Below are 14,634 nucleotides of genomic sequence, written 5' to 3'. Positions count from 1 at the left end.
TTGAATAAAACAAGAAAACAATCGCCTGAAAATTTGCTTTTCTCTTGAATAGAGTAAGTGAACAATTGCCTAATACTTATTCATCTCTTGAATAAAACAAGAAAACAATTGCCTAATATTTTCTCTTGAAAAAAGTAAGAAAACAATTGCCTAATACTTATTTATCTCTTGAATAAAACAAGAAAACAATTGCCAAATATTTTCTCTTGAAAAAAGTAAGAAAACAATTACCTAATACTTATTTATCTCTTGAATAAAACAAGAAAACAATTGCCTAATATTTTCTCTTAAAAAAGGTAAGAAAAACAATTGCCTAATACTTATTTATCTCTTAAATAAAACAAGAAAACAATTAGCTGGGACTTGTTTTTTCTCTTGTAATAAACTAAAACAACAATTGTCTAATACTTGTTTATCTCTTGAATAAAGCAAGAAAACGATTGCCTAATATTTTTCTCTTGAATAAAAGCAAGAAAGCAATTGTCTAATATCAATTATCTCTTTAATAAAGGAAGAAAACAATTGTATGAGACTTAATTGTTTTCTTGAATAACGCAAGAAATCAATTGCCTAATATTTTTTTCTCTTGAATAAAGCAAGAAAAACAATTGCCTAATACTTATCTATCTCTTGAATAAAACAAGAAAACAATTGCCTGATTTTTTTCTTGAAATAAGCAAGAAAACAATTGCCTGATACTTATTTATCTCTTGGATAAAACAAGAAAACAATTGCCTAATATTTTCTCTTGAAATAAGCTAGAAAACAATTGCCTAATACTTATTTATCTCTTGAATCAAAGCAAGAAAACAATTGCCTGATATTTTTTTCTCTTGAATAAAGCAAGAAAACAATTGCCTAATACTTATCTATCTCTTGAATAAAACAAGAAAACAATTGCCTGATTTTTTTCTTGAAATAAGCGCACGAAAACAATTGCCTGATACTTATTTATCTCTTGAATAAAACAAGAAAACAATTGCCTAATATTTTCTCTTGAAATAAGCTAGAAAACAATTGCCTAATACTTATTTATCTCTTGAATAAAGCAAGAAAACTATTGCCTGAGCCTTGTTTTTCTCTTGAATAAAGCAAGAAAATAATTGCCTAATATTTTTTTCTTGAAATACGATAGAAACCGATTGCCTAATACTTGTTTATCTCTTGACTAAAGCAAGGAAACAATTGCATAAAACTTTCGTTCTCTTGAATTAAGCTAAAAAAAACAGTTGCCTAATATTTATTTCTCTTGAAATAAGCTAATAAACGATTGCCGAATAATATTTTCCCTTGAATTAAGTAAGAAAGCCTTTTAAAGGTTTTAAAGCCCGCTCATGAATGGCAGAGGCAAGGATCAGTGATATTACCCTAGCAAGCAGGACAATGTCCAAGACACTGACTATATATGCATATGATCAGCACCCATGACCCCTCTCCACCCAAGCTAGGACCAAGGAGTGCCAGGCAAAGGCTGCTGATGACTCAGCAGTTAGACGTATACCCGAAACCCCTATCCTTGGCTCACAAGGATGATAAGGTTGCAGTGACCAAAGGAACTAATGAGTTTGAGCGGGACTCAAACTCTGGTCTAGCGATCACCAGTCAGGGACGTTACCAAACAGGCCACAACAACTCTAATACTTGTGTGTTCTCGTGAATTAAGCTAGAAAACAATTGCCTAATACTCGTTTTTCTCTTTAAATAAGTTATAAAACAATTTCCCAATACACGTTTTTCTCCTACATCAAGCTACAAAACAGTTGCCTAATACTTTTTCTCTAGATTTAAGCTAGAAAACAATTGCTTAATACTTAATTTTTCTCTTAAATGAGCCAGAAAAAAGTTACCTAATACTTGTTTATCCCTTGAATCACGATAGAAAACAATTGTGCAATACAAGTTTTTCTCCTTAATTAAGCTAGAAAACGATTGACTAATATCTATTTTACTTTGAATTAAGCTAGAAAACAATTGTCTCATGCTCTTTTTATGCACATGATTAATAAAAGAGATCATAAACTTTGGATAGCGAGGTCTAAAATTGTCCGACTGTCTATTGTCCGGATGGCACTGGTACTGGCAATTGTTCGTCTGGTAATTATCCTATAGTCCATTTCTTTTAGCGAAGCATACTTGCACCGACTCGCAGCGGTGCCCTTTTAGCTCGGAAAAGTTTCCTGATCGCTGATTGGTTGGACAAGATAATTCTAACCAATCAGCGATCCGGAAACTTTTCCGAGCTAAAAGGGCACCGCTGCGAGTCGGTGCAAATCTGCCTCGCTAAAAGAAATGGACTATAGAACCAATGATTGAATAATACAATTCTCTAGCAACTGCAACACAAACTGCATTGCGTGATTGGCATAGGTCTGGAGTTGAGAATGCCATGTGTCCAACAGAAAGTCAGCCAAACATCTTATAAGAAATCAATTGGACAAATGTATAAGGCTCTCTACCATCAACCAGTTCAAGTAGAATATTGTATTTTTTTTCTACGAGTGAAAATAGGGTGGGGGGGGGGGAAGAACCCGCTAGAAATGATAGATTTCAGGAAGTAGAAAGTCATTCGAATATTGACTATGAAATTTCAATATTAATGTATAAGAAATCAAAATTTATGAATTTGTAATTTGAGAGCTAGAATAGCTTGCTAAACGAACTACAAAATTATCTAAATCTGATCAGGACGTTGCATGAAAATTTACATCAGGGATATTTTTATATTCAGATCATTCTGTTTAGATACCAACTAGTGATCAACGCATTTACAGTAGCATAGCATAGAGTGTCTGGTTAAATGCGAGTTTTAAAGTAGGCTACACATATCTGGGTATAATTTTACCTGTTTATTTAATCATAAATTCATTTATTTATCAATTTATCTTTTTTTCCCATAACTTATCTTCTCATAACTCTGTTTACCCGTTTGATGCATAGTGACTTGCTGGCTCCATATGAATGTTACAATTACCTCCATACAGTACACTGTAGACTACAGCTTACATTTATTCTCTCTCTCTCTCTCTCTCTCTCTCTCTCTCTCTCGCTCTCTCTCTCTCTCTCTCTCTCTCTCTCTCTCTCCAAGGAATACATTAACATATCTAATCAGTGTATGACTTCGGAAACTAAAAAATTTGATAGATAATCACTAAATGTTTTCATTTTGTTTAATTTGGTGAGTTTGAGGCTAATGGAGATAGCGATATAAATAAATAAATAAATAAAAAAAAAATGAAAACAAAATAAACCTAGAATCTAGAAAATTGGATTGAGCCCTGAAACATAACCCTGAATTATTTCCTAGATAAACAATCATAAAATTTCCGAAATGAGTATTTGCATGATCTTGTGTAGATTATCATGAATAGGTGACACCCCATTACTACCTCTATTCGTTTCTACTATTTCAGATGTTATTTCTATCTCTTAAAAGAGTCTGTATTTTTTCATGTACCGAACGTATTTTACACACACACACACACACACACAAACACTCACATATGTATGTATACATATGCATACATATATGATACGATATGATATGATATACATACATAAATGATATGATAGATATGATATATATATATCTATATATATATATATATATATATATATATAATATAGATATATATATATATATATATATATTTATACAAATATATATAAATAATATATATATATATAATATATACATACATATATATATATATACAGTATATATATACATACATATATGTATGTATATGTATATATATATATATATATATATATATATATATATATATATATATATATATAAATAAATATATGATTTACCTTCGAATGATCTTCCTAATCAGATATTGAATCGTTGGGACTCCAAAGGTCAAACTTGCAGCGAATGTTTTTATGTTGAACAAGCTGACATTAGGCTTATTTATAGTTTGTATATGAAAGATCTATCCTAATATAGTTACTGTTCTTAAAATCTTTTTATCTTAATTGTTCATAGCTTCTCTTGTAGTTTATTTATTTTCTTTCTTCACTTGGCCATATTCCCTGTTATGAGCCCTCGGGCTTATAGCATTCTGCTTTTCTAACTAGGGTTGTGATATTATTATTATTATTATTATTATTATTATTATTATTATTATTATTATTACTAGCCAAGCTACAACCCTAGTTAAAATAAAAACAGGATGCTACAAGCCCAAGGGCTCCAACAGGGAAAAATAGCCCAGTGAGGAAATGAAACAAGCCAATAACTAAACTACAACAGAAGTGATGACCAATCAAAATAACATATTTGTGATCAAAATCCAAAATAAAGAATAAAAAAAGGGACAAATGGGTATAATTCCCGGTGATAGACCTTGCATCAAATAAATTCTAAGAATCGAAAATCGAATGTATCCGGTTTAATATTTATTCCCACGAGATCACGATCAGCGACCCATGGCCACTGTCGGATATGACATGGAAGTCAACTGGCTGATATTTGCGTTGTAGATTATGTTTTGTTTTTTGTTTTGTTTTTTGTTATATTTTATTGTGATTGTAATTATCGAGGTTTGTTGATGTCTAATTCAAATCGGAGTTTATTATATTTATGAGGTGTGAAACTATAGGAGAGATTGCTCGAGTGCTATATTATTATTATTATTATTATTATTATTATTATTATTATTACTTGCTAAGCTACAACCTAGTTGGAAAAGCAAGATGCTATAAGCCCAGGGACTCCAATAGGGAAAATAGTCCAGTTAGGAAAGGAAACAATGAAAAATAAAAAAATTTAAGAATAACAACATTAAAATAAATATCTCCTTTATATATAAACTATAAAAACTTGAACAAAACAAGAGGAAGAGAAATAAGACAGAACAGCGTGCCCGAGTGTACCCTCAAGAAAGAGAACTCTAATCCAAGACATTGGAAGACCATGGTACAGAGGCTATGGCACTACCCAAGACTAGAGAACAATGGTTTGATTTTGGAGTGTCCTCCTAGAAGAGTTGCTTACCATAGCTAAAGAGTCTCTTCTACCCTTAACATGAGATGAGATTATGGTGAGGGGTAGATGGAGATGGTTTGGGCATGCTCTTCGCACTCCCCAAGAGAAATTAGTTCACCAAACTTTTAACTAGGCTCCAAAAGGCACTAGAAGAGTTGGACGACCCAGGCCTACATGGCTCAGGACCATGAAGCGCGAAGTAGGAGATGATGATGAATGGAGACGTATTGATATAAAAACTCAAGATAGAGACGATTGGTGAAATGTAACCGAGACCCTTTGCATCAATAGGCGTATGAGGAGATGATGATGATGATGATGATGATGATATTCGAAAGAAAGAAAATAATGAGTGTGTGTGTGTAGATTGCCTTACCTTGTGTAAGACACTGGCTCTTGCGTTGGCAGCCCGTAAGAGCATGTTATTTGAATTTAGGTCATTTAAATAAGTAAAAAGAGATTAGCAATTTGAACAGGGTAAAATAATGAGGTTTTTGATTAAGTGACGTTAAAGTTTGAATATTAACGTTAACAAAATTTCTTATAATATTTTTGAGGTTAGTTGACGTCTAATTCAACTCAAAGTTCATTAAATTTATCAAGTACTGTATTATGTTAAAAAAATGAAAATGATGACATTTTCTATTAAGTGACGTCAAAGTTTGAATATCAACACAAACATTTTCTTACGAATGATTGCAATTTGGAGTCCCTAAGAAGAGAAGGTAGAAGTGTGCGATAAAAATGAAAAGAAATAAAGACTACAGAATGGAATCAAACACAGAAGAGTAAGAATTTTAAAGAAGAAGAGGTAAACGAAAAGAAATAAGTGTTTTTAAGAGCGTCAAGCGAAATCAGGGTTAGGAGAAGAGTGAATAAGAGAAGAGGACATATTAGGAGTTATATCGCCGCCAAGATGAAGATGGATGTAGATGAAAAGGGACAGGAAATATATCCGTGTGTTTGTATGTTTATGTTATCAAATGGATGTTCCTTTTATTCCTTTACTACATTTTCCCCGCTTGTACAGGGACAATATTTCACTCTATATGTGGGACCATGACAAATCTTATATCTTGTGCGATGTTGCAGTTAACAGAGAAACGAGGTGAATGCAAGTAACCTTAATTCAACAGATAACGAGTTTATATATAAGTAGTTCCGAGCAAGAATGTCACAAAAATTCAAACACACTAATACATGAGAAAGCAAGCTGACACAGGTTCTGTTATCAGTGCGGGGAAGAACTAGAGATAAAAAAAGGGCAAAAACGTTACTGTGAACAAGCTTGTATGAAACACGTGCGATACAATCTCTATTCATACTTATTGCAATGAACGTTTCTTGAAGGTATCTTAAACTTATATCTGTATACAATTGAAACATGAATTTGGAACCATCTATTATTATTAGTAGTAGTAATATAAGTAGTATTAGTAGTAGTAGTAGTAGTAGTAGTATCATTGTTGTTATTGTTGTTACTAGATAAGCTACAACCCAAGTTGGAAAAGCAAGATTGCTATAAGCCCAAGGGCTTCAGCATGGAAAAATAGCCCAAAGAGGAAAGGAAAAAAAATGATATAAATAAACGTTATGAGAAATAATGAACAATTAAAATAAAATATTCTACATACAGTAATTGAAAAAGAGCCAAATTTTATATTTTTCTGTATTGATAAAACAAATTTCGAATCGAAGTTTGGTTTTAAATACGAACATTCAATTGAGTTTTGTATATATGCTCTGAATGAGATGAATAGACATTACAGAACTATAAATACACCCATACTCATGCTTTGTAGATATTGATAGCGCGTTTGAAAGAGTGAGTCACTGAAAATCGCTTGCGAAGTTGATTGATGGTGATATGCCCCTCCCTGTCGTTCGTTTACTGATGTTTACCTCCGCCAACGAAGTTGGGAGGAGATTATGTTTTCGCACCTATTTGTCTGTTTGTGAACAACTTCCTGGCCATAATTTTACTCATAGAGTAGTGAAACTTTCAGGGATTGTTTGTTATGTTGAGACGTGAAAGTGATTCAATTTCGAAAGTCCTAGGTCAAAGATCAATGACAAGGTCGAGCAAAAGGTCGACCGAATTAAACCTAACCTTAACCCCAAGTTTGGAACTTTCAAGGATTAATTGTTATGTAGAGACGTGAAAGTTGTTCAATTTCGAAAGTCCTAGGTCAAAGATCAAGGTCAAGGTAAAGCAGAGGTTGACCTAATTAACCCTAATCTTAAGCCCAATTTCGCGCATGGTTGTAACACACTCCAAATCGCTTACGGACTAAATTGATTTTGGGAAAGGCAATCTGGTTTCGAGAAATAAGCTGCCGTAGGGGAGGTCCGCATTCTCAGAGTGCTTTTCTAGTTTAGTTCTGTGAACAGCCTCTAAGTGTTTGTTATGGAAATAGTGTTTCGTACTGCTTTAAGTCCGCACCTATTCTATATATAGGTCGGTGATACAGATTATGAAATAAACAACTGTAGGGCTGGGTGTTATCTAGCCAATACACATGCAAATAACTTCTCATACAAGGATGATATTGTACATGTATTCTCAGTCTCTACCTCAAATGACTAATGCAAATTTGTGTTAAATTTACAGATATTCATTACATAATTTTCAGCACTACAAAGACAGTACGTGTAAGTACATAGGCCTACTACCTAAAACCTGAAGTTTAATCACTGTTCTTCTATGTATCGTGGTGAAAAATAAGGATATTTCATCTATTTAGGGCACACTGCTTCATCTAATTTCAATGACGACCAAGATATGTAGACAGGAAATTAGCAAATTAGATTACAATGGGAATTCGTACATAAGGAAATATAATTTTTTAATTAATTTCAATGGTGACCAAGATATGAAAAAAGGAACTTAGAAAATGACATTACAATGGAAATTCGTATATAAGGAAATATAATTTTAGAGTTAATTTCAGTGATAACCAAGATATGCAAAGGAAAATTAGAAAATTACATAGGGAATTTCGTAGATAAGGAAATATAATTTCAGTGGTGACCAAGATATAAAAAAGAGAACTTAAAATCTTACATTACAGTGTAAATTCGTAGATAAGGAAATATAATTTTAGAGTTAATTTCAGTTATAACCAAGATATGCAAAAGAAACTTAAAAAATTACATTACAATGGAATTTCGTAGATAAGGAAATATAATTTCAGTGGTGACCAAGATATAAAAAAGAACCTAAACAATCCCATTACAATAGAAATTCGTAGATAAGGAAATATAACATTGAAAAACTCATATAAAACGCCTTGTTCCAAGTATTCCGTTCTCTATATAGTGTGTACCACTTTAGCCAAGCTATAAAAAGGGGACCTATGACAGACGAAGGGTGGGCTACCATAATATTATGAGACGAATTATGGGGGTCCTTCCGCAGTACAACAGTCTCCCTTTCATGTTTGGATCTTTGGGAACGAAGGACTCAAACGCTCTCCCGAGGACTGTTCAGCGTTGTTCAGTTTTGATGTATTGAACAGAAGCGGTTACGTATGGTAATTTTTTTTTTCCAGATTTAGATAATGGTGGAAATTTACATTGTATGTTTGAGTGTACTATAAATGGCTTCATAATGTGTTTGTGTGCGTGTATATGCACGTAATATATATATATATATATATATATATATATATATATATATATATATATATATATATATATATATACTCCTTCCTTCATTCTTTGGTGGTTTGAGTGCCACGTATGAGTATATATGGAGTCGTTTATATTGTATATCGGTAAAAGTGCATCTGAACAATTTAATTTTCATAATGTGAAATCTTCCTGTTGTAGGGTAAGATTGTCATTACAATTTTTGGTAAATTTTGTAATTCTTATTCAACTAATTTACTCAATTTGGAATATTCTCCTTTTATATGGCTTATGCTGATATAAAGTTTATTATCTATATGATTATCATTATGGGTTATGCCTGGTGCAGAGTTACAAAACAGTAAGTATAACAACTCTTAACTATAAAATTATTATCATTATTGTAATTATTACAATTATTATCATTAGGCGCCACTCCAAATGACATTAAGTCCGAGATCAATGCAGATCACACACCACATTTCTGAGGGAGCGTGTAAGCTTCATGTAATCATCTTAATTATAATAATAATTTTGAAAAGTCTTTGATGATGGTAGAGCAAAGCAACTTCAGACATTATAAATTAAAATCCCGTTTTTCTCTCCTCTCCTAAGGACCTTCTAGACGACAGAACATATGTTCGTCGAACGAAACTGTTACCATATCAGAATGGTTCGAAGTGGGCTTCAAATAAGAGAGAATACGAAACCTGATATGGCAACAACAAGTGATACCACATCCAACTGTCCATACAACTTGTTTACTTGTTCGCAGAGCAGATGTTGAGGGGCATTCCCTCTTTTTATGGTTATCTGGTAACAGTGTTGTTCGAGAGACATTTGCTCTTCTGTCTGTAATGATAAACACTTCCCTTTGAACAGATGATGGTTATATGACACAAATAAGACAGGAGGGAGATAAATCTAAAATAACTATTCAATGCCAAATTTATTCACATAAATTTACCTGAAAGTAGAGTACCACTGATTACACGATTTTGGCTAAACTACAATACCCAAGGCCTAGTTTTAATGTCCTTAGCAGTCAACCATAATTTACTATCAGACATTCAAAGGTCAAATCGTAGAGACCGGGAAAAGGAGGCCATTATACTTCTCAATGGATTTTATTACATCCTCTCCGCGCCCTTTTGCTCTTGCTGGGCATTTATTCTGGCAATGGAATGCTGGTACATGACGCAATGGATTTCAATAAGATTTTGTGTTACTCTCTCTCTCTCTCTCTCTTCTCTCTCTCTCTCTCTCTCTCTCTCTCTCTCTCTCTCTCTCTCTCCTTTCTCACACTTAAAATTCCTCGTCCTTTAATACAAAACTTCTCTTTTACTGTTAATTCTTTATTGTGAGTCTCTCTCTCTCTCTCTCTCTCTCTCTCTCTCTCTCTCTCTCTCTCTCTCTCTCTCTCTCTCTCTCTCTCTCTCTCAATTAGAATTCCTTTTCCCTTACTATAAAACATTTCTTTCACTGTTAATTCTTTATTATGATACGCTCTCTCTCTCTCTCTCTCTCTCTCTCTCTCTCTCTCTCTCTCTCTCTCTCTCTCTCTCTCTCTCTCTCTCTCTCTCTCTCTCTCTCCTTTTTCACACTTAGAATTCCTCGTCCTTTACTATAAAACTTATTTTTCACTGTTAAACCTTTGTTATGATATCTCTCTCTCTCTCTCTCTCTCTCTCTCTCTCTCTCTCTCTCTCTCTCTCTCTCTCTCTCTCTCTCTCTCTCTCTCTCTCTCTCTCTCTTCGTCTTTTACGACAAAATTTCTTTCTGTCTAATATTTCATTAACATTAATTATCTTAAAACTATCATGTCTTACATCTACAATAAATACGCCCGTACTCGAAAAATAAATATGTAGAAGACTACCTCCATTTATGCCAAATCCAAATGTGCATAAACATAGTAAATAAAAACAATAAGTGATATCCTTACCCTTTTTGCATATTGGTATTCATAAAAGCAAATGGCAAAACTCCAATAAGTGATATATTTTACTTTCGCCGTAAATCCGAAAAACAATATTACCAAATCAAGCGGTTAAAGACTAGCTTTAAACTGATAAGTAAGGAAAAACTGAAACCTCATTCCCCCAGCAAAATCTAGGTCAAGAAAAAAAATGTGATCCTTTCAATCTATGGTAAGGTTATAAAGAAATCAAACATCAATACATTAGTAAGATCACAAAGTTCATGCACTGTGTATAGAGATATATAGAGAATAGTTTTGAACTGCTGAAAAGGGATCAGATTATCAAAGGAAGTAATAGCCAGGTCAGTTACTGACGAGAAAATGAAAGCATATTAGTCGCTTCAAAATTTTAAGAAATTCGTCCCTTAGTTCAATTTTTAGCTCATTCCAGTATTCTTTCGTGTATATTATTACTCATCCAGAGATCCCTTAACTACTACCCTTAAAAGAACTGTTTAAACAATGGCTTAGTCTACACGAATACTCTGCACCACTAGATTGCTAACCTGTAATTTTTCAGTTGCTACTTTCCACTTTGTGAGGGTAGTAGAGACTCTTCAGCTATGCCAAGCAGCTTTTCTAGGAGAAGGATACTCCAAAATCAATTCGCTATTCTCTAGTCTTGGATAGTACCATAGCCTCTGTACCATAGTCTTCCACTTTTTTTGGGTTAGATATCTCTTGCTTGGTGGCACACTCAGGCACACTATTCTAGCGGTTTCTTCATTTCCTTTCCTCACTTGGCTATTTTCCCTGCTGGGGCCCTTGGGCTTATAGCATCCCACTTTTCCAACTAGGGTTATAGCTTAGCAAGTAATAATAATAATAATAATAATAATAATAATAATAATAATAATAATAATAATAATAATAATAATAATAATGACTGATTTTCTTGTATCCCAGAATTCGATACAGCCGTTCTCTAGATAGAATTTTCTCAGTAGAAAACTACTAAGAGATCCAGAATCCTATACATCATAATAAATGAAGTCTAAAAGGATCTCTTAAATACTCCTAGCACTACTTGCAAATGGTTACGAAAAAGACAGCTTCGTACCCATATCATACAGCATTATGGTCTTCCGCCGTCTTTAGGTGGAGCTTTCTTGCTTGAGGGTACACTCGGGCACACTTTTCTATCTTATTTCTTTTCCTCTTGTTTTGTTAGAGTTTTTATAGTCTATATATGAAAGATCTGTTTTGATGTTGTTACTGTTCTTAAAATATTTGATATTGTTCCTTACTTCTCTTGCTTATTTACTTATTTCCTTTTCTCACTGAGCTATTTTTCCCTGTTGGAGCCCTTGGGCTTATAGCATCCTGCTTTTCCAGCTATGGTTGTAGCTTAACAAGTAATAATAATAAATAATAATAATAATAATAATAATAATAATAATAATAATAATAATAATAATAATAATAATAATCGGTTGCTATCTTCAAAGGGAAGCCAAAAGCTAAAAAACAACCGAAGTACTTCATGCAGTTTAACAAAGGCCATTTACTACATAACATTATATTTCTATTATAGACTAAGGTACCTTCCAGTTGAAAAAAATAACTTCATATTTCTCTAAGTTTTTCAGTAACGAATATCTCCAGTGAGAAATTGTATTTACAAAGAGGGCCTACTTTTATGATGAACAGGCTGACATGAATCTTTTTATAGTTTATATATGAAATATCTTTTGATGTTGTTACTGTTTTTAAAATATTTTATTTCAATTGCTCCTTATTTCTCATATAATTTATTTATTTCCTTATTTCCTTTCCTCACTGGACTATTTTTCCCTGTGGGAGCACTTGGGATTATAGAATCTTGCTTTTGCAACCAGGGTTGTAGCCTAGCCAGTTATAATAATAATAATAATAATAATAATAATAATAACAACAATAATAATAATAATAATAATAATAATAATAATAATAATAATACTAATCAGTTGCTATCTTCAAAAGGAAGCCAAAAGCTCAAAAACAACCTAATTACTCTATACAGTTTAACAAAGGCTGTTTACCAAATTGCATTATATTTCTATTATAGGTCAAAGTACCTTCCATGTGAAAATAGCTTCATATTTCTCTAAATTTTCCAGTGACGAAAATCCCTAGTGAGAAATTGTATTCACAAACGGGTGCTGTATTCGAACATGTTAATAAACTCCTACTGTATTATCCAGTATGATTCTCTATCTCGGATAAAAATAAATAAAAACTTTCCCAAGTTACTTGGCGCAGATGTCACCGTAGTTGCTGCCTTTGGCCTTCTTCGCCCTTTGAGTGTAAGACTTTGCCAGATAAACGGGGATCTAATTACTTCTTCGGTCACTTGATTTTGCATCAGCGCTTACTGGGCGATGTTTTGTTTGTTAAAAAGGGAGATAAAAGGGTAATGTAACTCTTAACACTTCTAAAATGGCCTAGATAGTTGCAACTGTTGTTTTCGCTGACTTTGCAAACATTTTTTTTTCTGTGCGTGTGTGTAAATATATATATATATATATATATATATATATATATATATATATATATATATATATATATATATATATATATATATATATATATATATATATATGTGTGTGTGTGTGTGTGTGTATATATATATATATATATATATATATATATATATATATATATATATATGTGTGTGTGTGTATATATATATGTATATATAATATATATATATATATATATATATATATATATATATATATATATATATATATATATATATATATATAAATTACATATATACATACATACATACATACATTTGCATATAAACAGATTATTGTCTCCGAAGTAATTGTCTGGATATTTTGGAATTTTGAACACGCACGCTATAGAAATCTGAAAGTGATAATTTTCTTTTTAACTGAAATCTAAAACACATACTAAAAATATATTTTGTAATCTAATCAACACAAAATTCCATACAATGAGGTGTTCAAACGAGTGGTGAACACGAATTATGAAATCATTAAAAAAAAGTAGGTATCATTAAAACGATGAATAGGACCCAGATGGAAATTCTAACTCACAATCAATTTTAATAATAAAAACCATCCTGTTAAAGAAAGAAAATGTACTCACGAAAAATGTCCAAGTACACCTTGACTCAATTCATACACATCGCATTATCGAGCAATCTTGCAAAATTAGACCACTTGCACATGTAACTATATCTGATATTCTCAAATCACTTGATCTTGCAATTGCAAAGAATGTCTGGACATGTGAATTATTACCAAATATATTATTTTCATTCTTTCAGTAATGAAATATCAGTTGTTACGAACATACAGTAACGATTATGATAAGGTACGTGTTGATTTCAGAACGAGGACACTACTGTCGTCACACTGCTTTTATTAATTCGCTATTCTCTCAGAACCTTCAAATCCCCTCACCAGATAAAAAGTAAAGCTCCAAATGGGGGTCCAGAGTTCGCACTCAACTGACACTCAGAGTCCAATTAAAACTGAGCAAAAGAGCGAATGAAAGGCCTGGTCAAATGCCCCGTATAAGCAAGGTTCTCTGCTCTCCACCCACTGATACCCCAAACCGAGCACTGACACTAGAGGCAAAGGTCTGGGTTGGCGCAAACCCGCCGCCCACTTCGGCATCCATCAACGGGTAATGCCATCCTTTATGCAGCGTGAACTCTAGAAGAATCGTTTTAAAAACGTCATTTATATCTACACCATCTACGCTCACTGTGCAATTTATAAGGACTGATTTGCAAATATGTCTTTTAATAAGCTGATTCAGGGTACGCTCTTGTTGGTGAATATTTACTTCTGCGCCGAAGAACTTTCACTGAATTTTTTTTTCTCTCGTGAATCTGCTTCGTGTATCACTTGTGCTCGGGTATCAGGATTCACTCTACACTCTTTTGCCCTTTTGTTCTTGCGTAACAGACGTGCGCGTTTTAATGTGTGTTTCTTCTGCATATGCGTAGTCCCTCTTAGCTTTTTTTTACATAGATACATTTACACTCATACAGTCACACAGTCACAAACAT

At 32.8% G+C, this 14,634-nt stretch overlaps 1 protein-coding gene across 2 annotated transcripts in view; it reads right to left on the bottom strand.

Moving 5' to 3' along the window:
• Positions 1-14,200, bottom strand: part of LOC137644837 (ankyrin homolog) — a 54,141-nt gene extending 39,941 nt beyond the window's left edge. The window contains exon 1 of one of the 2 annotated variants that reach the window (XM_068377724.1): positions 13,704-14,200. The gene's annotated coding sequence lies outside the window, so the exon portion shown is untranslated. The remainder of the gene's footprint in view (positions 1-13,703) is intronic. The other variant, XM_068377725.1, reaches the window with a different exon arrangement.
• Between the last annotated feature and the right edge of the window lie 434 nt (positions 14,201-14,634).

Source organism: Palaemon carinicauda, chromosome 8, assembly GCF_036898095.1.
Source record: "Palaemon carinicauda isolate YSFRI2023 chromosome 8, ASM3689809v2, whole genome shotgun sequence".
Taxonomy (NCBI): Eukaryota; Metazoa; Arthropoda; class Malacostraca; order Decapoda; family Palaemonidae; genus Palaemon; species Palaemon carinicauda.
The sequence above is the reverse complement of the archived record's forward strand: the minus strand, read 5'-3'. Positions and strand labels throughout refer to the sequence as shown.